Source organism: Molossus molossus, unplaced genomic scaffold (genome assembly GCF_014108415.1).
Source record: "Molossus molossus isolate mMolMol1 unplaced genomic scaffold, mMolMol1.p scaffold_m16_p_5, whole genome shotgun sequence".
Lineage (NCBI taxonomy): Eukaryota > Metazoa > Chordata > Mammalia > Chiroptera > Molossidae > Molossus > Molossus molossus.
The window spans coordinates 30996883-31008948 of record NW_023425388.1 but is presented as its reverse complement, the minus strand read 5'-3'; positions in this window follow the sequence as shown (position 1 = coordinate 31008948).

The following is a 12066-nucleotide window of genomic DNA, read 5'->3' as shown; positions in this document are numbered from 1 at the left end:
GTTCTGCTTGATCAGAAACGGTGTGTCCAGTCAGCCAGTACTCTATTTTCCTTTTCACTTAAAGCAAGCACTTTATTGCTTGTCTTTGGCATATCTGAACGGCCAGCATCACTACTTTTGCTCTGTAGGACTATTATTAAGTAAAATAAGGGTTACCTGAACACAGCGCTGCAATACCACAACATTTGGGCTGGTAATCAAGCTGGCTTCTAAGTGACTAATGGGCGGGGAGTTTATACAGAGTGGATACACTGGACAAATGGATGATTCACACCCCGGGCGGGACCGAGCCTGGTGGTGCAAGAGTTCATCAAGCTACTCAGGAAAGCACACAATTTAAAATGTGTAATTTTGTTTCTGGAATTTTCCATTTACTATTGTTGGACTACAGTTGACTGTAGGTAACAAAAATTATGGAAAGCAAGACCAGGGATAAGTGGGTACTACTGTTTGTTATTACAAATCACAACATCATATCTCTAATGTGAATAACCTCAAACAAAAGTAAAAGTAAAAACATCTGTTTAAATAAAAAGAATGTTTCACTCTAAAAAGAAATGTCTAAATTTTTTATTAAGTGCCTTAGAAGTCCAGGCAGTGAATATAGACAGCACACCTTCCCCTCCCAAACCCACACGCGCCATTTGCAATAAAAAATAAAGCTTACATTTTTTATTTCATTTCTATATAACTTCATTGAGACTGACCTTTCTTTCCCTTCCTTTCACTCTCTCGCTTTCTCTTTCGGGCATCATTTCCTGGCCCTGTTTCTGTTGTTCTTTACACGTGTTTTGTCCATCCGTAGGGTGATTCTCATTGACCCTGCCAGCCACTAGCCTACAAAACCAAGGATACATTTTCCTTGATGCTCTTTTTGGACCCCCCTTATCGAGCAGAGAGGAAAGACACAATTAAACACGCAGCTTTTTGTGGATAATTAAGAAAGCTAGAACATTGAGGAACAATTTCTGTCAGTAACAAATTCCTTGTATTACTAAGCAAAGAGTGTTCAATTTGTTTAATCTGGCAGGACGTTTTGTTCGCATGTGAACACCATTTGTCACATTGGTACATTGGTAGATCCATGGCTTTTCCCAAAATAGACTGCAGCAGCCTCCCCAGCAGCTTCATCGGGGTAAATACAATTTGTCCAAAAACTTAACATTATCAAACACTCTGTATTAGTTTGTTTTTACAGGTTTTTTTTTTTTTTTTTTGCATTTGTTTCATTTTTTTCTCTGACCCAAGTCTGTTCATTTTTTAGTAGAAAAGTTTAGCAAATATTATTTGTTTTATGAACAGTTTGAGTGAAATTAAGTCTTTTGAAAGAAAACAAAAAACAAAAAGAAATCATATCTGCAAACAGAGAAAATATATACATCAGAAATAAAGAAACAAATGTAGATAGTATCATGAATGAGATATTTTTTACTTTATTTTTATTGTTGACACTATTACAGATGTCCTCATTTCCCCACCCGCTTTGCTCGCCTCCACCCAGCCCCTGCCTGAATAATATAATTTTTGCCATAGAACTGTTAGAGATTGTAAAATTATATATACCTCATGTCTCCAAAAAAATGTATATACACTTATTAGCTGATAGCTCAATTGATGTTTACTTCTTTTAGATTTAACCCATTGGAATTTTTGATTATTCAAAGTATGTATACATTTTTGGGGACTCAACAAAGTGCAAAAGTGTATGTGGTAGGTGGCAGGCTATCAATAGTGTCAGGCTAAATCTTCACGCAACACATGTGCCTGTGAATGCAGCTGTGTACACATCAGCATGAACCCCCAACCGATGTGCTGGAGGGCAAGTCAAGGCTGGAAGTTGTTAGTCATTTTCAACTAAACTGAAGTGAAAATTTTGGTGGTGCCAGCTAGAAATCTAAATTAGCTATAAATTTTACTGACGATTTTGCTGAAAAGTTTGTACTATTTCTATGCACGTGCCATCTATTAAATAGGTAAATAGAAAAATTGTGCATCCCTGCAGAGTATTTCATTTTTTATAATTATCAATTTATTGAAAATTTTATTAAAAGCTATAGATACTCTCGCTAGAAATTAGCCCACCTCTACCATATGCTTTCAAAGACTCATATTTATAAAGGCCATTGTATACACCCCAGGTTCCATGAATCCAATATTTTAAACATCTCGTTTTCGAAAATAAGTGGCCTTCCTTTTTTCACTAGGGAAGCCCCTTGACTGAGGCAACGAGAGCAGCAGATCATCCTGGAACTGGACCGCTGGGCCATACACTGTGAGACAGAAACACTGCCCAACAGGCAGAGTGAAGAATGCCGAGCCAGGAATATGCTGATGAGTCTTCAGAAGCAGTTTACCTCTAAAGTCATTCAGTTAATTGGAACTTAACTGAGAGAGATATTTTAATGACTTCAACTGAGTATAATAGTATAATTAATAAGAGAGAGATTCTAAATCAGGCTCTGTGAGAAAAGATTAAAAAAAAAAAAAAAACACCTAGAAGAAAAAATTAAAAGAAAACATTTTCAAATAAATTAAATTCTGGAAAAAATATTGATTTTAACAAAAAAAAATTTTTTTAACCAGTCCAGTGTAGTTAATAAAACAAAAACCATATTTAAATGGAACTCAAAAGATCAGCAGGCATATTCTTTTGAGACTGGAAGAGAAGATAATTGATAGTTTGAAAAGGATTCAGAAGGAAATTTATCATTCTGCAGAGCCAGTTTTGGCTAGAGATACATAATTGAAAAGAATATATTTAGCCTTGCCTACTTAATAAACCATTAATGAAAGAGAATAGCAAAGAGCTTAACTGACCTTCTGGATCTTGTCAGAATCCTGTCAAGGAGGTGACAGTGGAAGAGTGACAGCGAGTTAGCAACTAAATGACAAAGGCTGGCAAGACTATGAGTCTAATGAAATGTATCTTTGAGAAAGTAATTTAGAACAGCTGTGCTCAGTTAGTAGCTAACACTTTAAATTCTGTTTTGTTATTTGCTATTCTGCAGTTGCCAGTATTCGGGTGTCCAGGTGTTTGCAAATTTGGCAAGGAGGAGAGAAGGTAATGTGTGGATATGTATGTGTGTGGCTGGGATGGGGACCTTTTCCATCTGTCTTTCTCTTCGTCATTCTTGTACACCTCCCTTGAAATCCCTTAGCTCTGTGATTCTTACTAGCCAGCACCTATTCCTATGTCATTTTGCCCACTTGGCAATGCTGTTGCTCGACAAGTATTCTAAGCATATTCATATTTTGCTATAAAACATTTCTAGATGCAGATATCATCTAAATTTATATAAACATATGCATAATATTTGATGTTACTATTTAATTTTATTTACATTGCATTACTTTTATTTGCATATTAATTTTTATTATATTATATAAAACATATAAGTATACTATACAATACATGTTATATATTATTACAATAAATGCAAACAAAAGAGGAGAAGCGAAAATGGCGGAGGAGTGAATGGAAGCTACACAGATGATCTCCCAGTACCAAACGGGAATTACAACTAAAATAAAGACAAATTGTCAGAAAAAAGCAACAGAAAAGCAGCAGGACAGGACCATGTAACCAGGGACACTTGTAGGATCCGTGGAGGCACGAGAGGGTGGCAGGCTGGGAGCCCATAGACAGCAGCAGTCTTAGCTGTGAGCAGTGCCCTCAGGGATAAAATTCCATGCCTGCTCCACAGCGCAGAGGGCCAGAACAGAGCACTGGATTAGCTACAGACACTCACCTGGGGCTCTGGCAGAGGGAGGGCAGACTGGACTAGAACTCTGTAAAGACACTCCGGATTTGGAGGGTGCTCAAAGTTTTTGCTGAATCGCAACCACAAAGGAAGGTGGCCAGCTTGCCCCTTCCCAGAGCTGTGGGGAATAGCAGCAGCCCCTCCTTCAGAAATTCAGCCACGTCCAGGTGAGGCAAAGAAATGCAAACTGAGGCTCATTAACAACCAGCATCTGTCCAACCCGCTGGAAATCCTCTTATGCTGAACACCAGGGATACATTCCAAGGCTCTGAGTAACTGAGACTACTAGCCACCAGGAAAAAGCTAAAGGATAACTAAACCTTTCCTGGGCTTACAAATCTACCCAGGAACATAAGACTTGACAGTGGTGTTTAACATGGACTCTCCCACGCTCATCCAAACCCAGTAGAGGTAGCCACAAAAAGCAGAACATCAACACCTATAGGGAAAATTTGGCAAGCTCCAAAACCCACTGATATAGCCAAAAAGGTAAAACAAAGAAACAAATCCCAAATGAAAGAACAAGAAAACTCTATCAAAGATGAGATCAATGAAATGCAGTTAAGCAAATTATCAGAGGTAGAGTTCAGAGCCAAGGTCTTGAGGAAGCTCAACAGCATGAGTAAGGACATCAACACCATGAGTAAAGATATAGAAACATTGAAAACCAAAGAAGTGGAAATGAAGAAAGACATCGCAGAAATAAAGAACACATTGGAAGGACTAACCAGCAGAGCAGAGGAAGATGAGGACCAAATCAGTGAATTAGAAGACGGGGTAGAAAAAAAATCAACCAATCAGAAAACCAAAAGGAAAAAACAATTAAAAAACAGGAAGACAGTTTAAGAGGACTGTGGGGCAAATGGAAATGTAATAACATTCACATCATGGGAGTCCCCGAAGAAAAAGAAAATGGGCAAGGGTTAGAAATATATTTGAAGAAACAGTGACAGAAAACTTTCCTAACATGGAGAAGGGAGAAGGCATTCAAGTTCAAGAAGCACAGAGAGACCCAAGTAAGAAGAACCCAAACAGGCCCACACCAAGACACATAATAATTAAAATGCCGAAAATTAAAGACAAAGAATCCTAAAGGCAGCAACAAATAAGCAACAGGTTACCTACAAAGAAACCCCCATAAGGCTATCATCTGACTTCTCAACAGAAACACTACAGGCCAGAAGGGAATAGCATGAAGTAATCAAGGTCATGAAAAACAAGGATCTGAATTCAAAACAACTCTATCCAGCAAGGCTATCATTCAAAATAGAAGGTCAAATAAAGAGCTTCCCAGACAAAAAAAAAAGGCTAAAGGAATATATTAGCACCAAACCAGCACTGTAAGAAATGTTAAAAGGACTGCTGTAATTAGTACAAGAAATAGGAAGAAAAATATAACCACACTAAACAAAAATGGCAATAAGTAAGTACAAATCAATAATCAATTTAAATGTGAATGATTTGAATGCTCCGATAAAAAGATACAGAGTAGACTTTACCAGATAAACTTAACATGAATGGACACATATTAAACAAACACAGGGAGGCAGCCAAAATGCGGAGACAAAGAAACAGGTCCCAAATGAAAGAACAGAACAAAACCTCAAGAAAAGAACTAAGCGAAATGGAGATAAGCAACCTAACAGATGCTGAGTTCAAAATACTGCTTATTAGGATGCTCAATGAACTTAGTGAGAACCTCAGTGAACTTAGGGAGGGCCTCAAGAGCATAAAAAAGGACCAGTCAGAAATGATGAATGCAATGTCAGAAATAAAGGAGGCATTGACTGAAATAAAGAATAATTTACACAGATTCAATAGTAGAGTACGTAAATCCAAGAAGCAAACAATTGATTTGTAATGTAAGGAAACAAAAAACACCCAATCAGAACAGAAAAAAGAAAAAAAAATCCAAAAAAAATGAGGATAGTGTAAGGAGCCTCTGGGACAACTTCAAGCATGCCAACATTCGCATCTTGGGGGTGCCAGAAGGAGGCGAGAACAAGAGATTGAAAACCTGTTTGAAACAATAATGGCAGAAAACTTTCCTAACTTGGTGAAGGAAACAGACATACAAGTCCTGGAAGCACAGAGAGTCCCAAACAAGATGAACCCCAAGAGGCCCACACCAAGACACATCATCATCAAAATGCAAAAGGTTCAAGACAAAGAGAGAATCTTTAAAGTAGCAAGAGAAATACAGTTAGTTACCTACAAGGGAGTTCCCATAAGGCTGTCAGATGATTGTTCAAAAGAAACTTTGCAGGCCAGAAGGGAGTGGCAAGAAATATTTAGAGTGATGAAAAGCAAGAAACTACAACCAAGATTACTCTATCCTGCAAAGCTGTCATTTAGAATCGATGGCCATAAAAAGAGTTTCCCAGACCAGAAAAAGTTAAAGGAGTTCATCACCACCAAACCGTTATTATATGAAATGTTGAAGGGTCTTTTTGAAGAAAAAGATAAAATATATGAACAAACAAAATGGAAATGAATACATATCTATCGACAATGGAATCTGCAAACAAAATGAACAGGCAGAACAGAAACATTTTCATAGATACAGAGAATATTTTGTTGGTGCCAGAAGGGAGGGAGGTTGGGGGAATGGGTAAAAAAGGTGAAGGGATTAAGAAGTACAAATTCATTGCTAGACATCAAAGGAAAAAGGGTTGGGAGGTTGCGAAGAAATAAACCAAAGAGCTTATATGCATAGCCAATGGACACAGACAGTAGTGTGGGAAAAAGTGGGAGGGGGGCAAGAGTGCGGAGGAGGGGGTTAATGGGGGAAAAATAAGGAACATCTGTAATACATTCAACAATAAAGATTTTTTTAAAAAAATGATACAGAGTAGGTGATTGGATAAGAAAGCATGACTCACATGTGTGTTGTTTACAAGAGACCCGCCTCACAACAAAAGGCTCACTTAGGTTGAAAGTGAAGGGATGGGAAAAACTTTCCAAGCAAATGAAAAGAAAAAAAAAAAGCTGGGGTAGCAAAATAGTCATATCTGATAAATTAGATTTCAAAATGAAGACCATAACTAGAGAAAAAGAAGGTCACTACATAATACTGAAAGGATCTATCCAACAGGAAAATACAACCTTGGTAAACATATATGTACCCAACATAAGAGCACCAAAATATATTTAAATCTTCTGGAGGACTTCAAAGGAGAAATATACAGCAAAACAATCATAGCAGGGGACTTCAGCACCCCAATGACATCACTGGATAGATTATCTAGACAAAAAATTAACAAGGAAACAGAGACTTTAAATGAAATACTAGATCAAATGGATTTAATAGATATCTACAGAGAATTACACCCCAAAACTGCAGAATATACATTCTCTCAAGTGCACATGGGACACACTCAAAGACAGATCACATATTAGGGCACAATCTAAGTCTCTACAAGTTCAAGTAGATTGAAATCATATCAAGCATCATCTCAGATCACAGTGGTATGAACCTAGAAATCAATTGCAACAAGAAGATGCAAAGACATTTCAAAATATGGAGGCTAAATAGCATGTTGTTAAACAATGAATGGGTTACCTAGGAGATCAAGGAAAAAATTAAAAACTTCCTGGAAACCAAAGAAAATGAACACAAAACAACACAAAACCTATGGGATGCAGTGAAAGCAGTTCTGAGAGGGAAGTTCATAGCACTACAAGCCCACCTAAAGAAAGAAGAAAAATTTCTAATTGACTACCTAACCTCACAACTTAATTAGAAAGCAAACAAAAAGAAAACCCCAGAGCAAGTAGAAGAATGAAAATAGTAAAGATCAGTGCAGAAATAAATGACATGGAGACCAAAAAATAAATTCAAAGGATCAATGAAACAAAGAGTTTATTTTTGAAAAGATAAGCAAGACTGATGGACCCTTAGTTAGACTCACCAAAAAAACAAAGAGAGAGAACCCAAATACACAAAACTAGAAATGAAAGAGGAGAAATAATAACTGACACTACAGAAATACAAAGGATTATTAACAAATATCATGAACAATTATACATAAACAAATCCGAAAATCTAAGCTAAATGTACAAATTTCTAGAAAAACATAGTCTCCTGAAACTGAACCAGGAAGAGATAGAAAACTTGAACAGAACAATAACAACAAAGGAAATTGAAGATGTAATCAAGACTCTCCCAACAAAAAGAAGCCCAGGCCCGGACGACTTCATGGGGGAGTTCTACTGAACATTCAAAGAAGAACTAATACTCATTCTCCTCAAACTATTTCAAAAAATTCAAGAAGAAGAAAGGCTTCCAAACTTGTTTTATGAGGCAGCATAATTCTAATTCCAAAGCCAGAAAATGACACTACAAAAAAAGAAAACTACAGGCCAATATTCCTGATGAACATAGATGCCAAAATCCTGAACAAAATACTACCAAATTGGATCCAGCAATACATCAAAAAAATTATTCTCCATGACCAAGTGAAATTCATCCCAGGGATGCAAGACTGGTATAATCTTCACAAATCAAGAAATGTGATACACCACATAAACAAAATGAAAGATAAAAATCATATGATCATATCAATAGATGCTAAGAAAGCATTCAACAAAATTCAGCACACATTTCTCATAAAAACACTCAGCAATGTGGGTAGAGGGATCATATCTCGACATAATAAAGGCCATATATGAAAGACCTACAACCAACATCATACTCAATGGGGAAAAATTAAAAGCATTTCCCTTAAGAACAGGAACAAGACAAGGAAGCCCACTTTTGCCATTCTTATTTAACACAGTATTGGAAGCCTTATCCACAGCAATCAGACAGGAAGAAAAAATAAAAGGGACCCAAATTGGAAAGGAGGAAGTGAAACTGTCATTATTTACAGATGACATGATACTATACATAGAAAACCCCAAAGACACCATCAAATATCTAGTAGACTTAAGAAATGAATTTGGCAAAGTATCAGGATACAAAACTAACGTCAAGAAATTGATGGTATTCTTATACACCAATGATCAACTCACAGAAAGAGAAACTAAAAAAAACAATCCCATTAACCGTTGGAGCAAACAAATTAAGATACATAGGAATAAACTTAACCAAAAAAATAAAGGACCTATTTGCAGAAAACTACAAGTCATTGAAAAAAGAAATAGAGGAAGATATAAAAAAGTGGAAGCACATACCTTGTTCATGGATTGGAAGAATTAACATCATTAAAATGTCCATACTACCCAAAGCAATCTATAGATTCAATGCAATCCCCCTAAAAATACCAACAACATATTTCACAGAACTAGAGCAAATACTTCAAAAGTTCATATGGAACCATAAAAGACCTCAAATAGCCACAGCAATCTTGAAAAAGAAGAACAAAGTTGGAGGGATCACATGACCAGATTTCAGGTTATACTACAAAGCCACTGTAATCAAAACAGCCTGGTACTGGCACAAGAACAGGCATATTGACCACTGGAACATAACAGAGAACCCTGAAATGGACCCAAGGTAATGTGCTCAATTAATATTTGACAAAGGTGGCAAGAGCATACAGTGGAGTAAGGACAGCCTCTTTAATAAATGGTGCTGGGAAAATTGGACAGCCACTGGCCGAAAAATGAAACTAGACCATCAACTTACACCCTACACCAAAATAAACTCAAAATGGATAAAATACTTAAATGTTACTTATGAATCCATAAAAATCCTAGAAGAGACAGTAGGCAACAAAATTTCAGACATCATACACAGCAGATTTTTCACTGATACATCACCTAAGGCAACAGAAACAAAGGAGAAAATGAACACATGGGACTACATCAAACTCAAAAGCTTCTGCACAGCAAAAGAAACAACCACCAAAATGGAAAGGCAACCCACTGTATGGGAGAGCATAACTGCCAATGATACATCAAATAAGGGGTTAATTGCCAATATATATTGAGTGCTCATACAACTCCACAAAAGGAAGACAAAGAACCCAATTAAAAAATGGGCAGAGGAACTAAATAGACACCTCTCCAAACAGGACATACAAATGGCTAAGAGACATATGAAGTAATGTTCAAGATCACTAATCATCAGAGAGATGCAAATTAAAACAACAATGAGGTATCACCTCACACCTGTCAGAATGGCCGCCATCAACAAATCATCAAACAACAAGTGTTGGCGAGGGTGTGGAGAAAAGGGGACTTTAGTACACTGCTGATGGGAATGCAGACTGGTGTAGCCACTATGGAAAACACTATGGTGTTACGTCAAAAAATTAAAAATTGAATTGTCATTTGACCCAGTGATCCCACTTCTATGAATATACCCTAAGAAGCCTGAAACATCAGATAGAATCTATGTACCCCCATGTTCATAGCAGCACTATTTACAATAGCTAAGATCTGGAAACAGCCCAAGTGTCCATCAGTAAATGAATGGATAAAAAAGCCATGGTACATATACACAATGGAGCACTATGCAGCTGTAAGAAAGAAAGAGCCCTTATCCTTTGAGACGACATGGAGGGATCTAGAAAGTGTTATTCTGAGCAAAACAAGCTAAGCAGAGAAAGACAAGTATCATGTAATCTCACTTATTTGTGGAATATAATGAACATAACAGTCTGAAGAACAGTGTAGTCCCAGGGACGTGGAAGTAGGGTACAGACTGACAATCCCCAAAAGAGGGGGTGGGGGGGAATAAACCACAGAACTTACATGCATGTATGCATAACCAATGGACATGGACAACAAAGCTGGGGGGAGGGCAGGGAGGGAGGGGGAGAAGGGTGTCAATGGGGAATAAAGGAGAAACATCTGTAACAAAAATAAATAATAAAATAAAATGCAAACAACAAAGATTTGATGAAGGTTATATTATAGTGAAGCTCAATTACTACAAAAATTAAAATTTTAGCACCAATACAATTATGCACCTGGTGCTATGGACTGAATGTTTTCCCTCAGATTCATATGTTGAAGCCTAATCCCCAATGTGGTGGTGTCTGGAGGTGGGGCCAGGTAACTAGGTCATGAGAATGGATCCCTCATATGGGACTAGTGCCCTTTAAGAAGACTGAGGAGAGACATGATCTCTGTCTCTCACCCTTTTGAGGATACAACGAGGCCCTCGTCTGCAAACCAGGACAAGGGTTTCACCAGAACCTGACCAGGATGGCATCCTCTATGTCTGGATGTCTGGAGACCTCCAGCCTCCAGAACTGTGAGAAACAAGTTTCTGTTGTTAAACAACCCAGTCTATAGTTCTGTTATAGCAGCTCAAACTAAGACACTGCAAAAGTCAAGGAGTATAAGCACACTGTAGAGTCACTGAAATGTCGCCTTTTCAAAGACAGGTGTAGTTCTAGTACTTTATGATTAGTCCTATTATTTCTTATTGTATGAAGGTCTCTAAGACCTTTCAGATCTTATTGACTCTTACTTGTAAATAATTCTAACTTTAGAATTTTTAACATTTTTTTAAAGTGTTGCCAAAGTTTTACTCAAAATCTCATGGGCCACTTAATTCTACCCACATCTAAGACACATCACCTCTTTGGCCACTTGTTAAAATTTTAGCCACTTCTATCTCCTAACTAACTTCTGCTCTTATACCAGATACATTGTTCTTTCTCTTGTGAAATTATCTATCCCTACCCTACCACTAATATTACTTCAAAAGATTCTATTCAACTTTATACAGTAGTCAAACTTCCCCATATCTTTCTTTTTCCTTTTTCCTTTTTTTTTTTTTTCCTCTTCCCTTCTCCCTGCCGGGAACCTTGGTTCTCCCCAGGACCTGGCATGTATTATCGCATTTTCTAATGCTCACTACTCCCACCTCAAGTTCCCAGTGTCTCAGCACATGAAGGGTCAGGAAACAGGAGCAGACAAATCAGAATTCTTCTCACAATGTCATTCATCTTTTTCAATCTCATGAAAAAGTCCCTCATTTTTTATTCATACTAGCCAGCTATATATTACCTGGTGTTAGCAGCCAGGTCAAAAATTCTACTTTTCTTGCGACCTTTTGCTCTTGGCTCAAAATCTTCACCTACATTCCAATTCTATTCATTTCCATCAATTAACTGTTATTCATGATTTTTTCTTATTTAAGCCCCCAAGGTCACAGACACAGCATATAAAAGATTAGAAGACTTCACAAAAACTTCTGTGTGTTTAAATGTAGAAACTAAGTTGCCTATTACTTTTCTCTTATGGTTTCCTACAATTTCTGTTGTCCTTTGCAATTATTTTCTTTTACTCCTTAAATTATTTATGTGATTTTTCTCTTAACATTGTACACTTTGTCCAGTTTTATAGT